Below are 17,689 nucleotides of genomic sequence, written 5' to 3' on the forward strand. Positions count from 1 at the left end.
TTGGCCTTTAAAATGGTTGTCCAACCTTAGGTACAAGTTGTAGCGTCGGCGTCCCTGCCTCCTGCTAGGCAGGGACGCTGTTCCCCTCACCTCTCCGCTCCGTGCCCGGCGTCTTCCTCCCGCTCTGCTGGCAGCGCGCGCTCCTTCCCGGCCACCGCGCTTAGGGCGCGCGCGCGCGCTCCTCCTCTCTTAAAGGGGCCGCGCGCGCCGTCCTAAGGAGTCCCCGGCCAATGGCCGGAGGACCTCTCCATATATAAGGCACCTCCTCCATAATGGAGGTGCCCGAGCAATGTTGTTGCATAGCCTATCACTCTGCTTCAGCCCTCAGGTCCCGTTACCAGATTCCTGCCAGTTACCTGCCAGTTTCCTGTTTGATACTTGCCTGATACGTGTCTATCTGCTGACATTCCTGCGGTCCGACAGTCGGCCTACCAGCCCTGCCAGTCTGTCTATGGATCCGTCTGCCCGCTCACCTATGAGCGCTCACCTGCTACCTTCCCGCTAGCCTTCCTGGAGGCTCTGCCATCACGTGCTGTCCAGAGACTCTTACCCGCTCACCTGGGAGCGCTCACCTGCTACCTGCTTGCTAGCCTACCTGGAGGCTCTGCCATCACATGCTGTGACCACCTGCCCGTCCAGAGACTCTTGCCCGCTCACCTGGGAGCGTCCACCTGCTACCTGCCTGTTAGCCTACCTGGAGGCTTAGCCATCACTTGCCGTGACCACCCGCCTGTCAAGAGACTGTCCCCGTCACTTGCCGTGACTACCCGCCTGTCAAGAGACTGTCCCCGTCACTTGCCGTGACCTCCTGCCCTCTTACCCAGAGACTGTCTCCGTCACTAGCCGTGACTGCCTGCCCGCCTTCCCTGGGTGTCACCCGCTTCCTTACAAGGACTGCCCCTTTGTATAGTTGCTCAGTGGTTCCACCTCCCAGACCCGTTACACAAGTCTTCAGTCACTGTGACTTGCATACATGCAGTCACATGCCAACTAGTTTGCATTGAGGGAGGCCGCGGCCAGTGTATAGAGCAAGGCCAGATGCGTATAGTCAAAATGTAGCCGGGAGTATGCAAATTGCATACTTGTGGTCCCATGACCACCAGGCACTGGCATTCACAGTGCGCGAATCGTTTGGATTCACAAGTCTGCAGTCACCTCTTCTGATGCAGGATAACTACCTCGTGTCTTGCTGCTGTGCTCAATATTGACATAGTATATGATCTGTGATCTAAAACGGTCTTCCACAAACTCACCTTCTTTAAGCTAACTACACAGCTATTTCTGTTTCAGTCAATGACTGTATTTCAACTTGCATGATGAGCGGTATCACCTGTTTGGTATAATTGGTTACTCATACACCTGACTATAATCCTAGAAAATCCCAGACTTTTTGCAAGTGTGCCTGGATGAATTGATGCTGTTTTAAAAGCAAAGGGCGGTCACACCAAATATTGACTTGATTCCGCTTTTTCTTTTGTTCATTCACTTAGTTTTTTTATGAATTAACACTGCATAATTAACACTTCTATTTTTGAATGCATTCTTATTTTGCAATATTTTTCCACTTCTGCCTAATTGTTTTGCACAGTATTATCGTATGTAATTAAAGAACATAAAATAAGTGCAAAATGACATGGACATTCATTCCTAAACTATTGTGAAGATTAAAGCAGGACATAAACCACCGCACTGACAAGTCTATATTAGTCAATGTATTTAAATTCATTATTTTTACATTTTTTATTACCACATGTGATCAGTTTTGTTATTTAGTAATTGTATAATAATTATAAATTATATTACACAGTGGTCTATTTGTCTTTTTTTACCACTTTTTTTTTAGAAGTTCTTTGCACATCTGTATTTTGCAAATGAGCCGCTAGTGAAACGGGGCTGAAACTACACTTTCATCTCCCCTCTGTCTCCACCTGCCTGTGTCATTGACTGACAGGTCACTCTTGTCTAAGTTGCCCATTTTCCCCTCCCGATGGGTCGTCTTGGTGAAGAAGACTGTCAATGTCTAGCCCTGTCTGCAAGCTAATCAGCTAATGCCAGATACTGACAGCCTTCTTCATCAGGACCGTACTGTGCATGGACTGCCCCGCTCTAATTGTAGCTCATTAGTATAGAAAATGTGAAGGGAAATCGCTTCTCTACGACAAAGTTGTGTATTGAGTCTTTACAGCTACTTTACAGTTTGAGGTGAAAACCTACTGACGACAAGTCCCCGTTGAGTTTCTTGGATTAGGTATAGAGCAGCAAGCTATGCCCATCATAGGACATTAGGTTACTACCTAAAGACCCAATACACAGTGCAGCACAGCTGGAGTCACTGATTATAGCTGAACCCTAACAGATACTAGGAATACATGTTCATCTTAAACAGCTTTTAAAGCGGTAAGGTTTCTCTTTGTGGAGAGCGCCACATTGTCGTAAGGAGACTTCCAGGCCATGCAATGATTCTCTTGCAATTTAAATGTGCAAATAGAGGAAAAGGACAAGAACTCTATTGCCATCTACTCACCAGTTCTCTTGCTTTGCACTGATGAGGATCAAACACCATGAAACATGTGTCTAGTTTGGCTTCTTATCCATGTGACAATGTTAAAGGCTCAATATTGACATTTGGCATTGATACATCCAGTAGGTGGCACTAGAGTCCTTGTCCTCTTTCTCTCTGAAGATGTTATTTAAAGGGGTTGTCTGGCCTTAGAATGAATGCAGACTTGTAGCCTATGTTACTGTAGAATTGTGAATCCTCTCAGCGAGCGCACTGCATGGATTCTCTGGTGGTGGGTGTATGACTGCAACTATGTGATTTGCATACATTCGGTCACGTGCCGACTAGACGTGCATGACCACACTCTGGCAGCATACTTGTACTAAGGATGGACAACCCCTTTAAAGCATTTTTAGAGAGACTTCAAATGTGTGAGCAGGTTTAGGAATTGTTTACATCCACTAAAAGAAGAAATACATACACTATATGTGTGTGTGTGTGTGTGTGTATGTATGTGTGGAGATATATATATACACACACACACACACACACGTGGTCAAAATTGTTGGTACCCCTCGTTGAATGAAAGAAAAACCCACAATGGTCACAGAAATAACTTGAATCTGACAAAAGTAATAATAAATTAAAAATCTATGAAAGTTAGACATTGCTTTTCAACCCTGCTTCCACAGAATTTAAAAAAAAATTAAACTCATGAAATCGGCCTGGACAGAAATGATGGTACCCCTGAAAATAATATGAAAAAAGAGACATGTTAAATCAAGTTGTGTCCACTAATTAGCATCACAGGTGTCTACAATCTTGTAATCAGTCAGAGGGCCTGTATACAGGTCTACAGATACTCACTGTGCTGTTTGGTGACATGGTGTGTACCACACTCAACATGGACAAGAGGAAGCAAAGGAAAGAGTTGTCTCAGGAGACTAGAAAGAAAATGATAGACAAGCATGTTAAAGGTAAAGGTTATAAGATCATCTACAAGCAGATTGATGTTCCTGTGACTACAGTTGCACATATTATTCAGAAATTTTATGATCCATGGGACTGTAGCTAACCTCCCTGGACGTGGCCGCAGGAGGAAAATTGATGACATATCAGAGATGGATAATACGAATGGTAATTAAAGAGCCCAGGATAACATCTAAAGAGATTAAAGGTGAACTTCAAGCTCAAGGAACATCAGTGTCAGAGCACACCGTCCGTAGTTGTTTGATCCAAAGTGGACTTCGTGGGAGATAACCAAGGAGAACACCATTGTTGGTAAAAAAAAAATTCATAAAAAAGCCAGACTGGAATTTGCCAAACTACACGTTGACAAGCCACAAAGCTTCTGGGAGAATGTCCTATGGACAGATGAGGCAAAAATGGAAGTTTTTGGCAAGGCACATCAGCTCTATGTTCACAGACCGAAAAATGAAGCATATCAAGAAAAGAGCACTGTCCCTACTGTGAAACATGGAGGAGGCTCTGTTATGTTCTGGGGCTGCTTTCCTGCATCTGGCAAAATTTTGGAGGAAAAAAGTGTGTCTTTTATAGTTCGAAAAATATGAAATATATAATATATACATATATATACAGTACAGACCAAAAGTTTGGACACACCTTCTCATTTAAAGATTTTTCTGTGTTTTCATGACTTTGAAAATTGTAAATTCACACTGAAGGCACCAAAACTATGAATTAACACATGTGGAATTATATACCTAACAAAAAAAGTGTGAAACAACTGAAAATATGTCTTATATTCTAGGTTCTTCAAAGTAGCCACCTTTTGCTTTGATGACTGCTTTGCACACTCTTGGCATTCTCTTGATGAGCTTCAAGAGGTAGTCACCGGAAATGGTTTTCACTTCACAGATGTGCCCTGTCAGGTTTAATAAGTGGGATTTCTTGCCTTATAAACGGGGTTGGGACCATCATTTGTGTTGTGCAGAAGTCAGGTGGATACACAGCTGATAGTCCTACTGAATAGACTGTTAGCTGCTTTTTTCTTGTCATAATACTAATTCTAAGTAAAGAAAAATGAGTGGTCATCATTACTTTAAGAAATGAAGGTCAGTCAGTCCGAAAAATTGGGAAAACTTTGAAAGTGTCCCCAAGTGCACTTGCAAAAACCATCAAGTGCTACAAAGAAACTGGCTCACATGAGGACTGCCCCAGGAAAGGAAGACCAAGAGTCACCTCTCCTTCTGAGGATAAGTTTATCCGAGTCACCAGCCTCAGAAATTGCAGGTTAACAGCAGCTCAGATTAGAGACCAAGTCAATGCCACACAGAGTTCTAGCAGCAGACACAGCTCTTCAACAACTGTTAAGAGGAGACTTTGTGCAGCAGGCCTTCATGGTAAAATAGCTGCTAGGAAACCACTGCTAAGGACAGGCAACAAGCAGAAGAGACTTGTTTGGGCTAAAGATCACAAGTAATGGACATTAGACCAGTGGAAATCTGTGCTTTGGTCTGATGAGTCCAAATATGAGATCTTTGGTTCCAACCACCGTGTCTTTGCGCGACGCAGAAAAGGTGAACGGATGGACTCTACATGCCTGGTTCCCCCCGTGAAGCATGTAGGAGGAGGTGTGATGGTGTGGGAGTGCTTTTCTGGTGACACTGTTGGGGATTTATTCAAAACTGAAGGCATACTGAACCAGCATGGCTACCACAGCATCTTGCAGCGGCATGCTATTCCATCCGGTTTGCGTTTAGTTGGACCACCATTTATTTTTCAACAGGACAATGACCCCAAACACACCTCCAGGCTGTGTAAGGGCTATTTGACCAAGAAGGAGAGTGATGGGATGCTAAGCCAGATGACCTGGTCTCCACAGTCACTAGACCTGAACCCAATTGAGATGGTTTGGGGTGAGCTGGACCGCAGAGTGAAGGCAAAAGGGCCAACAAGTGCTAAGCATCTCTGGGGACTCCTTCAAGATTGTTGGAAAACCATTTCCGGTGACTACCTCTTGAAGCTCATCAAGAGAATGCCAAGAGTGTGCAAAGCAGTCATCAAAGCAAAAGTGGCTACTTTGAAGAACCTAGACTATAAGACATATTTTCAGTTGTTTCACACTTTTTTGTTAAGTATATAATTCCACATGTGTTAATTCATAGTTTTGATGCCTTCAGTGTGAATGTACAATTTTCATAGTCATGAAAATACAGAAAAATCTTTAAATGAGAAGGTGTGTCCAAACTTTTGGTCTGTACTGTATATACGCATGTTTTTATAGAGCCACTATATTTTTATATACCAGCTGTTGGACGTAAAAGCAACACATGCTATACTAAATATTTTATGATTCCATTTCAATGTTTCCGATTTCATTGTTCAATTGAATTTTCATAGATTTAGATTTAGATTTATTTTGATTTCATTTAATTATTTCGTCTGACATTGCAATGGAATTGAGCTGTGTTGTTTACCATAGCGTTCATTTCGTGAGTATAATTTATTCTGCGTTTGAATTGAAATATTTCGTTAGCATGTTTTTATTTATTTTTTTGTTTTTTAGTCTGTGTTTCTTCCTTTTTTAACTTTCTTTCTTCTTTTTCAGTGCAATCGATCTGCTTTAGTTCACCCAAATAATGCCTGGCAGAACATCAAACTTAGGTTGTTGTACTCGCGGAGCGGAAGCAGTGCGACGAGTTATTGTAAATCAAACTGAGGAAGAATGGACATCAACGAACGAGTGAAATAAACAAAGAATGGCTCAAATACAGTCATGGCCAAAAGTTTTGAGAATGACACCAAAATTATATTTTCACATGATCTGCTGGCCTCAGGTTTTTATTAGTGTTTGTCTGATGTTTATATCACATACAGAAATATAATTGCAATCATATTATGAGTACCAATAGGTTATATAGACAGTTAGAATGAGTTAATGCAGCAAGTCAATATTTGCAGTGTTGCCCCTTCTTCTTCAAGACCTCTGTAATTCTCCCTGACATGCTCTCAGTCAACTTTTGGACCAAATCCTGACTGATAGCAGTCCATTCTTGCATAATCAATGCTTGCATTTTGCCAGAATTTGTTGGTTTTTGTTTGTCCACCTGTCTCTTGATGATTGACCACAAGTTCTCAATGGGATTAAGATCTGGGGAGTTTCCAGGCCATGGACCAAAAATCTCTATGTTTTGTTCCATGAGCCATTTAGTTATCACCTTTGCTTTATGGCAAGGTGCTCCATCATGCTGAAAAAGGCATTGTTGGGCACCAAACTGCTCTTGGACGGTTGGGAGAAGTTGCTCTTGGAGGACATTCTGGTACCATTCTTTATTCATGGCTGTGTTTTTAGGCAAGACTGTGAGTGAGCCAATTCCCTTGGCTGAGAAGCAACCCCACACATTAATGGTTTCAGGATGCTTTACAGTTGGCATGAGACAAGACTGGTGGTAGCGCTCACCTCTTCTTCTCCGAATAAGCTGTTTTCCAGATGTCCCAAACAATCAAAAAGGGGATTCATCAGAGAAAATGACTTTGCCCCAGTCCTCAGCAGTCCACTCCCTGTACCTTTTGCAGAATATCAGTCGGTCCCTGATGTTTTTCCTGGAGAGAAGTGGCTTCTTTGCTGCCCTCCTTGAAACCAGCACTTGCTCAAAGAGTCTCCGCCTCACAGTGCATGCAGAAGCACTCACACCAGCCTGCTGCCATTCCTGAGCAAGCTCGGCACTGCTGGTAGTCCAATCCCGCAGCTGAAACAGTTTTAAGATACGGTCCTGGCGCTTGCTGGTCATCCTTGGGCGCCCTGGAGCCTTTTTGACAACAATGGAAGCTCTCTCCTTGAAGTTCTTGATGATGCGATAGATTGTTGACTGAGGTGCAATCTTTGTAGCTGCGATACTCTTCCCTGTTAGGCCATTTTTGTGCAGTGCAATGATGGCTGCACGTGTTTCTTTAGAGATAACCATGGTTAACTGAAGAGAAACAATGATACCAAGAACCAGCCTCCTTTTAAAGTGTCCAGTGATGTCATTCTTACTTAATCATGACTGATTGATCGCCAGCCCTGTCCTCATCAACACCCACACCTGTGTTAATGGATCAATCACTAAAACGATGTTAGCTGCTCCTTTTAAGGCAGGACTGCAATGATGTTGAAATGTGTTTTGGGGGTTAAAGTTCATTTTTTGGGCAAATATTGACTTTGCAAGTACAGTAATTGCTGTTAAGCTGATCACTCTTTGACATTCAGGAGTATATGCAAATTGGCATTACAAAAAATGAAGCAGTAAACTTTGGAAAAATTACTATTTGTCTCATTCTCAATACTTTTGGCCATGACTGTACGTGCCGAGGAAGCAGCAGAGCGACATGCAGCCAGACTTGAGGATGCACGGCGATCGCGTTCTGCAGCTTCAGATCTGCTTCATTCTCAACAGAATGAACGCGACAGGCTGAGAGTGGCTGAAAGACGTCAGCGAGAAAGAGCAGATAAGCGTCAAACACGACTCCGTGCCTCCAAAGGTGAAGATGTCCTCATTCCTCGTATTCCTATGATTCCAACGGATATGCCATTTCAATTTAAGAGATTGCAATTCCCAATTTGATTGGCGTTTATAGTCACCATCAACAAAGCTCAGGGCCAGTCTTTAGAATTGTGCGGTTTAAATCTAGACATGGATTGCTTCTCACGTGGACATGTGTTGCGTGTTCTAGAGTCGGCAAACCAGACAATCTCTATATCCACACAGACAATGGAACAACAAAAAATATTGTATACCCACAAGCATTGTGAAATTAAATATTTTAGAAACATGCGCTTTCTCTTTTCTTTCTTTTTTCATTTAGCCAGACTGATCCACAGCAACGCGTGGCCCGGTAAAGCTAGTAAATAAATATATATTATATATATTTTATACATTTTTTTTTATGTTTCTTAACTTAAAATTGAGAAATTATTTGCAAACAGATCTTGTTTTACTACATTTTATGCAGTGTCAGTTTTTCCCACTAGAGGGCGTTTCTACAAAGGAATCTACAATGCAGGAGTGAAGACACTTCAATTTCAGCAGCCATTACTGAAGTCAGCAGATAATGACATCTATCTGAAACCTCTTCAATGCAACAATAATAGAAATTATCAAGCATGTTGAGATAGTAAGGTCCATAGAGAAGAAAGGGGTGTATGATGACCAGAAACTATATACTGAGAGTGCGGAAACTTGTGGGATTTTGGGATTATAGGACTTTGTGGGATATTAGAAGACAGAGTAAAGGAAATTGTTACTTTGTCATAAAAATAGAACATTTAATTATCTTTTTAAAATGTATTATTACATGTTTTTTATGTTGTTTTTAAACTAAAGCTGGCATGTTTTTTATAATCTTGTAAAACCCCTTTTATCTGACCAGCAGTAATGCAGTCTTTTCTACGTTGAAAGTGAAGCCGAAGTGTGCCTAAGACACCATTATTGACTATTAATATAAAGATGCATGCTGGGCCACTAAGAGTTCTGTGAAGACAAGGAATAAGTAAGAGTATGTTGGTAGTTTTAAAGTTTTTTTTTCTTACCAGGCTGAAAGAAAATGCCTGCATTTGCTCTATGTGACTGCAGACTGCCGAATATGACGGTGTGCAACGCTCATGCTGTCACAACTCCCCTGAATTTCTTGTGTGGGTGCGTAGGTGGCAGTTTGCACTCATCTGACTTCTCTCAATAAAGAATTGTGAGAACCATGGTGAGTCTAGTCGGCACGTGTTTTCAAATCGCAAACGTATGATCACCCCGCTCCACCCCCACATGAGGAATACTATGAAATTATGACAAGATGCGGATCACGCTGTCATGATTCGGCAGTCTGCAGTCATTTCAGCCAGGACAACCTCTTTTAAACTGCAAATGTTTCAGGAGAACTTGAAGTAGAATATCTATGTCTGCCTCTAGCTCCTCACCCTCCATAGAATTTTATGAGCACCAACTATCCTCTTCTATCTCAGTAATGGTAAAATCCACCTGAAAAAAAAACTGAAGGGTAAGTGCACAAGATGTGTTTTTTTAGGCAGGTTACCTTAGGACCCTGCCTGAAAAAGTGCTTAACAGATACTAAAAAGAATGAAGATATGCACTCAATGGCACAACTGTGCATTTGTTTACAAATTTTTTAGCTTATTTTTACTCTTTCAGGTTGTAAGGTCAGAATTTTCATTGTTGTAATAACCAGCAAAAAAAGGTGCATAAGGTATCAAAAAAGACACTCTGATATCACCCCGGTGTCCCTCAGCAGTCAAGTCGCATAATGTCACATGGCCCCTGATTGGCTGCTTTGTTCACATTGTTTCATGTGACCACTGAGGGACATAGAGGTGACATTGTAGGAAATGCGCTAATCTGGGAGGTAAGTATTCAGGTATTTTATTTTACTCTACACAGTGGAGCTGGTAATAAGAGGTTGTCCAGACTAATAGTACTAATAGATTGGTGGTCTGAAACCCGCCAACCCTACTGATCAGCTGTTTGCCGATGAACTGCACTACCTGACAGCTGTTGTCAGAGGAAATAACTCCTCAATTAACCACACTCTGTTGGGTGACATATGCTATCACCTGCAATTTGTAAAATTGCTACTGCTGATTTTTTTTGGAGATTTGTGTGAATTGAATCACTCATCGTTCAAAATTGCTGGTAACTGCAATAGCCATGTGCCAATATCCATGTCCCCTTCCCAGCCTATTAATATCCGCCCACACAGCTGTCTGCATAGCCTTTTCTGGTTATTAAATATAGGGGAGACGCCACATGATTTTTTTTTGGGACCCCCTTTTCAATAACCAGTAAAGGCTATGCAGAGAGCTGTGAGCTGATATTAATAGGCTGGGAAGATCCATGGAGAAGATCTGGCCCATTCCCAGAATAACAACACCAGCTCATAGCTGTCTGCTTTTCTTACTAATATGATGACATTGATAAGAATAGTCTACATTGACTTACATTGTTTTTGGACTGTGTGTTGTCTAGCCTCACACCATTCTATTGATTCTATCCACTCAATGTTTAGAGACTAGTGTTGAGCATTCCGATACTGAAATATCGGGTATCGGCCGATATTCGCGGTATCGGAATTCCGATACTTAATTCCGATACTTTTAGAATATCGTATACCGGAAACGGAAGTTCCCATAATGCAATGAGCCAGTTTCATTTTATTCAGCCAATGAGGATCCTACGAAGTGTGGGCACATCCTGTTAGGCATGTAGGCATGTTAACTAATGGAATGGCTGTGAGTGGCTGCTGAAATGATGTCATGATGCACTATAAAAGCCGCCGCCATTTTGAGCTCACTCTGCTGTGAATTCAGTTAGAGATAGGACGCTGTTGTTCTGAGGGACAGTTTTAGCTACCTATTTGCTCTATTCTGCTTTGCCCAAGCTACTTTATAAATCGCTGTGCCTTGCAGCGCTAATGCACAGTTCTTTGTGCTGTTCACTGCTGTCTGCAAGGTCTCTGTGTGTGAGTGCAGCTCACGCTGTAGTGTGTGCTTCAGCCACGTCTGGTTGTAGTGCGCTCAGCATGCGTCACTGTCTCACACATTGTCCTTTTTTGCTAATTGATCATTTTTCCTGATTTCTCCTATTAGTGTGGTGGTTCCATCCGTATTCAGATACATTGGTTCCAAACACACTATATAGGAGTAGATAGAGGAGCCTTTCTGCAGCATTGTGCCCTGCAGCCCCAGCCAGATTAGTATTAGCCTATTTTTTGTAGCCTCATCTATTGCATTGTAGGTTACCTTCCTGCATTGTAATAGCTACAAAAAGTTTGTGATACTATCGGTATTACATCTTTGGGCACATCCAGTGTCTTTTTGTGACAAAAAAAACCTAAATAAAGTTCACCAAACACTCCACTTTACAGTTGTATAGGCCACATTAGCTCATATTAAAGTCTAGTCCACACTTTATAAAATTAGTGTTTAGCAGCTGTTCAGGAATAAGCACTCTAAGCCCTAAGTACTTTTCTGCCTATCTTTATCAGTCTACCAAGATGAAGAAGGCAGGGAGTAAGGCATGTGGTCGTGGGCGTGGGCTTGGAGTTTCTGCAGGGAGAGGACGTGAGGATTCTGTGCCTGCAGGGAGAGGACGTGGGGATTCTGTGCCTACTGCGGGCACCAGTGACTCAGCATCCCCCAGTTTTACCAGGGAACAGTCCTTTATGCGCAGCTTTATAGGAGCTAGCCGTACCCCACTGCTGCGGGAGGACCAAATTGAAGCCATTGTCGGATGAATGGCAGCTAACGCATCGACTTCAATTAGTTCCAGATCCTCTCAGGTCCTGAGCACTGAAGAGCACCCATCTGTCTCTTCACCACCTGCCAAATTGCCCAGGCAGTCAGAGAGCCCTGGACAGGAGCCATCTCTACTTCTGTTCTCTGAATCTCTTGGCTTGGAAAGAGGGGGCCAGCCAAGCAGAATTCAAGAATTTGAAGAAGAGGTAGTATGCAGTGATGCGCAACCGTTTTGTCTCTCTGAATCTGAAGAGGCGGGTGGGCCAGTGCCTATGGTCAGCAGCACACCTCAGTACGCATCTGATGATGAGACTCAGGTGCCACTTTCTGGTGTGTGCTGTGCTGTCGAGACTACCCAGTAGAAGCAGTTCTTTGAAGAGGGTGGTGTAGATGATGAGGTCCTTGACCCATCATGGCGTGAGGGACAGGAAGGTGGAGGGAGCAGCTCTGAGGAAGAGATTCCCCGAACAGCCCCAAAAGGAAGGAGAGGGAGGGGGCAGACTTGGTTGCCTGTAGCCTCCACTTCGGCACCCATTAGGAGCATGGCTCTTCCAAAATCCAAAGCGGGTGCTCCCAAGACTTGCAGTGCCTGTTCCTTTTTTGACACAGTTGCAGATGACATATGCTTTGTCAAATGCAAGCTGTGTAATCAGATGGTGAAAAGAGGGAAAAGTGTCAGCAACCTCAATACCACAAATATGTGGAAACATGTGCGGACCAAGCACGTGGTGGAGTTACAAAAACACACTGAAGACCTAGGCCAACCTACAGCGCCACCTACCACCTCTTCAGCTCGTGTTGTAGCCTCTTCCTCCAGCTCACACACAGCTGGTTCGGCTTCCTCACAGGATCGCCATGGAAGAACCTCTGGCACTGTTGTACAGAGACACAGTGTAATTCCACCCACAGCACCACTTTCCCTGTCATCCTCACACTCCCAGGCCAGTCTACAGCCATCGTTAGCACAGGCATGGGAGAAAAGGTGCCCATACTCGGCAAACCACCCCCGAGTACAGGATCTGAATGCTGGCATTGAAAAACTACTGGCCCTTGAAATGCTATCATTCAGGCTGGTGGAGACTGACACCTTCTGTAACTTTATGGCATTGGCAGTCCCACAATACAACATGCCCAGCCGCTTTTATTTCAGCAGGCAAGCCGTCCCTGCCCTGCAACAGCATGTGGAGGGAAAAATTAAACATGCGCTACAAAACGCCGTCAGTAGCAAGGTCCACCTGACCACCGATGCGTGGACCAGTAAGCATGGACAGGGACGATACCTTTCCCTCACTGCCCATTGGGTAAATGTTGTGGAGCCTTGTACAGATCTTGAGAGTGGCGCTGTACGTGTTCTGCCAACTCCAAGGACTGCAGGAATCCAGTCTGTACACATTGACTCCTCCTCATACTCCAGTTCCTCTGAATCAGCGCTGGAGGAGCCGTCACGGTCTACCTCCACATCGACCCGTGAACGGTTGGTTACCTGTTATGATGACCGATATGAGCACAGCCGTGGCCAAACGTCAACAGGCCGCATTAAAATTAATTTCTTTGGGGAATCGAAGCCACACAGCGCAGGAGCTCTGGAATGCCATCAAGCAGCAGAGCGACGTGTGGTTTGTGCCAGCGAATCTCTAGCCAGGCATGGTAGTGTGTGACAATGGCCGAAATCTGGTGGCAGCTCTGGGCCTGGGCAACCTTACTCACATCCCATGTATGGCACATGTGCTCAACTTGGTCGTGGAGAGCTTTTTGAGGGACTATGCGGATCTTGATGCACTGCTTCACAAGGTCCGCATAGAGTGTGCTCACTTGCGGTGTTCCTGCAACGCAAGATCGCGCATTGCAGCTCTGCAGCACCGATTACATCTTCCGGAACATTGCATCATATGTGACCTACCCACCAGGTGGAATTCAACGTTACATATGTTGGAGAGGTTGTGTGAGCAGCAGGCAGCAGTAATGGAGTACCAGCTGCAGCAGGCACAAACAAGTCGCAGTGCGCGCCGTTCACACTTCACCACCACTGAGTGGGCCTCTATGAAGGACATTTGCCACGTTTTGCGTGCCTTCGATTATTCCACGCTTATGGCGAGTGCAGATGATGCACTAGTCAGCATGACTATCCCCCTTATCTGCCTGCTTGAAAAAACACTGCAAGCACTAAGGGAGGAGGTTTTGGAAGAGGTGGAGGATGAGGAGTCACAAATGCCATCTGCTTCTGTACAGTCTGCACAATGTGGTTCCTCACAAAGGCCTAGGCAGGGGACACTTTGTGAGGAGGATGAGGAGGAGTCAATGGAGGAGGAAGACATCTGTCCAGAGGAGGGAGGTACACAATGCTCTAGAAGTCAGTATCTAGAGCGAGGGTGGGGTGATGCAGAGCAGGCAGAGATCACACGTCAAGCAGGGGACAGCGTTTCTTGGCCAGTTGGCAGTCTGCAGCACATGGTTGATTTCATGCTGCAGTGCCTGAGAAACGACCGCCTCATCGCCTACATTCTCAACACGGCTGATTATTGGGTGTCCACCCTCCTAGATCCTCGCTACCGGGACAACTTACAAAGCCTCATAACACCATTGAACCGGGAGCGTAAAATGCGGGAGTACCAAGACGCACTGGTGCATTCCATCACGTTCTCCATTCCAACCGAGAGCAGTGCTCCTAGTGCTTTACTAAGCAGCTCAGTGCGTCGAGGCAGTGGAGGAAGCTCTGCACAAACAGGGAGCAGAAGCAGCGCCTCAGCACAAGGCAAGACCAGTATGGCCCAAATGTGGCAAAGTTTTGTGTCCCCGCCGCCACAAATGTCTACACCATCACAGACGGCTCCAGTCAGCAGGAGGCAAGGTTTCCGTCAGATGGTGACAGACTACATGTCTTGCCCTCTCAGTGTACTCCCAGACGGCTCTTCCCCCTTCAAGTTTTGGGTCTCTAAGCTGGATACATGGCCAGAGCTTAGCCAGTATGCATTGGAGGTGCTGGCTTGCCCTGCTGCTAGTGTATTATCAGAACGCGTCTTTAGTGCCGCAGGTGGTGTACTAACAGACCGTCGCATGCGCATATCCTGCGATAACGTTGACCGGCTTACTTTTCTGAAAATGAGCAAGGCCTGGATCTCGCATGAATTTGCCAGTTCTCTTCCAGAATAAATAATTGGTTGGCAACAGTATCCAGGTCTCCTGTTGTGTTCATGTTTCTACCACCTGAACTGTAATCCCTGAGCTCCAACACCGCCAGTTGCTGCTCAGAAGTGCCGTCTGCACAGTCAACGCTTGCTCCAGTGTTATTGGGGTTCAGTAACGTCAGCTGATCCCTAGCTGTGTGTCTGGCAAATTCTCCTGCTCTGTCCACATCCACTGTACTACTAATTTAAAACTTGCTCCAATTACACTTCTGGCTCCTCTGTTTTTAGTATTTACCCTGGGCTCCAACACCGCTAGTTGCTGCTCAGAAGTGCCGTCTGCACAGTCAACGCTTGCTCCAGTGTTATTGGGGTTCAGTAACATCAGCTGATCCCCAGCTGTGTGTCCGGCAAATTCTCCTGCTCTGTACACATACACTGTACTACTAATTTAAAACTTGCTCCAATTACACCTCTGGCTCCTCTGTTTTTAGTATTTACCCTGGGCTCCAACAAGACTAGTTGCTGCTCAGAAGTGCCGTCTGCACAGTCAACACTTGCTGCCGTGTTATTGGGGTTCAGTAATGTCAGCTGTTCCCCTGCTGTGTGTACGGCAATTTCTCCTGCTCTGTCCACATTCGCACTACTACAGATTTTAAAGTTGCTCCAATTACACCTCTGGCTCCTCTGTTTTCAGTATTATCCCTGAGCTCCAACACCGCCAGTTGGCACTCAGAAGTGCCGTCTGCACAGTCAACACTTGCTGCCGTTTTATTGGGGTTCAGTAACGTAAGCTGATCCCCTGCTGTGTGTCCGGCAAATTCTCCTGCTCTGTCCACATCCACTCTACTACTAATTTAAAACTTGCTCCAATTACACCTCTGGCTCCTCTGTTTTCAGTATTATCCCTGAGCTCCAACACTGCCAGTTGGCGCTCAGAATTGCCGTCTGCAAAGTCAACACTTGATGCCGTGTTATTGGGGTTCAGTAATGTCAGCTGTTCCAATGCTGTGTGTACGGCAATTTCTCCTGCTCTGTCCACATTCACACTACTACTGATTTTAAAGTTGCTCCAATTAGGCCTCTGGCTCCACTCTGTTTTTAGTATTTACCCTGGGTTCCAGCACCGCCAGCTGTTTCCCAGCAGTGTCTTTGGCACGGGTACTCCCTCCTGCCCAGCCTGGTTCCAGCACGCCAGCTGTTTCCGGGTAGTGTCAACGACACTTTGCCTCCAATGCGTTGTCCTGTCTTGTTGTTGTCGGATTAGCCGACTCTATGGTGCCTGCAGTTTAGGTGACTCCTATGTGGGTTGCGGGATCTGGCAATTAAGGCTGGTTCCATAGTGTCAATAGGACAAGCACCCCCTGTAGGACTGTGGGTTTCGGTAACTTCGGCCGGCTTGCGGCCTTGCAACTTTTTTTTTCATGGGTATCTTCTACTACCCATCCGAGTTCCAGTACCGTCAGCTGGTTTTCGGCAGTGCTTTTGGCTTAGGTGCCTCCTTCTCGGTATCCAAGTTCCACCAAGGTCTGCTGGTCCTTGGTAGTGCTTTCTGGCACATGTACCTCCTGCTTAGTAACTGAGTTCCAGTACCGTCAGCTGGTCCTCGGTAGTTCCATTGGCTCTTGTACCTTCTGCTACCCATCTAAGTTCCAGTACCATCAGCTGGTTCTCGGCAGTTCCTCAGCCTTCTTGTACCTTCTGCTACATTTCCAAGTTCAAGCTTTTTGAAATGGTTCTTGGTAATCACTCTGGATCTCCCTGACGAAGACCCTGAAGACGAGGACCCTGAAGACCACCCCGAAGACGACGAGGACCCCAAAGACGAGGACCCTGAAGGCGAGGACCCTGAAGACGAGGACCCTGAAGACGAGGACCCTGAAGACCACCCCGAAAAAGACGAGGACCCCTTAAGACGAAGACCCTGAAGACGACAACCCTGAAGACCACCCCAAAGAAGACGAGGACCCTGAAGACGACGACCCTGAAGTTGAGGACCCTGAAGACCACCCCAAAGAAGACGAGGACCTCGAAGATGACGACCCTGAATACCACCCCGAAGAAGACGACGACCCTGAAGACGAGGACCCTGAAGACCACCCCGAAGAAGACGAGGACCCCGAAGACGAGGACCCCGAAGACGACGACCCTGCAGACCACCCTGAAGACCACCCCGAAGAAGACCAAGAAGATGACCTTGTAGAAGATGACCAAAAGGATAAAGAACAAGAAGACAACCACCAAGGTACAGAAGAACAAGAGACAGAAAACCAAGAAGCAGAAGTACAAAAAGCTGCAGAACAAAAAACGGAAGAACATGAAGCATAAGACTAAAAATCAGAGCAAAAGATATTATCTAAATTATAAGCAGAAGATCACTAAGCAGTGTATGGGGGTGAGTCCGTTCCTCCTCATGGTGCCCCTGGAAAAGACCTGCTGCTGCAGGCCAAACTGAACGCGGACAAATCCTGTTGTAAATCTTTTGTGACGGGCACAACGAAAGGTGTAATGTTCAAACTTTTATAGATAACAACTACAGGAATTCCTGTCACAAATAAGAATATGATGAAGAAGAAGAATATGAATATGATGAAGAATAATAGTTGAATAAGAAGAATATGAAGAATGTAAAAAAAAAAGAATAATACGAAGAAGGTGAAGAAGATGAAGAAGGTGAAAAAGAAGTTGATGAAAAAGATGCTGATGCTGAGGATGATGAATGAGAAAGTGTGGGAGAAGTAAAAAAGAAGGTGAAGAGCATGGAAGTAGTGAAACATAAATATCTGACAAAATATAAAAAAACTTAACATAGTCAATATTTCC

Source organism: Phyllobates terribilis, unplaced genomic scaffold (assembly GCF_046119375.1).
Source record: "Phyllobates terribilis strain yellow unplaced genomic scaffold, ASM4611937v1 Scaffold_12__6_contigs__length_324123572, whole genome shotgun sequence".
Lineage (NCBI taxonomy): Eukaryota > Metazoa > Chordata > Amphibia > Anura > Dendrobatidae > Phyllobates > Phyllobates terribilis.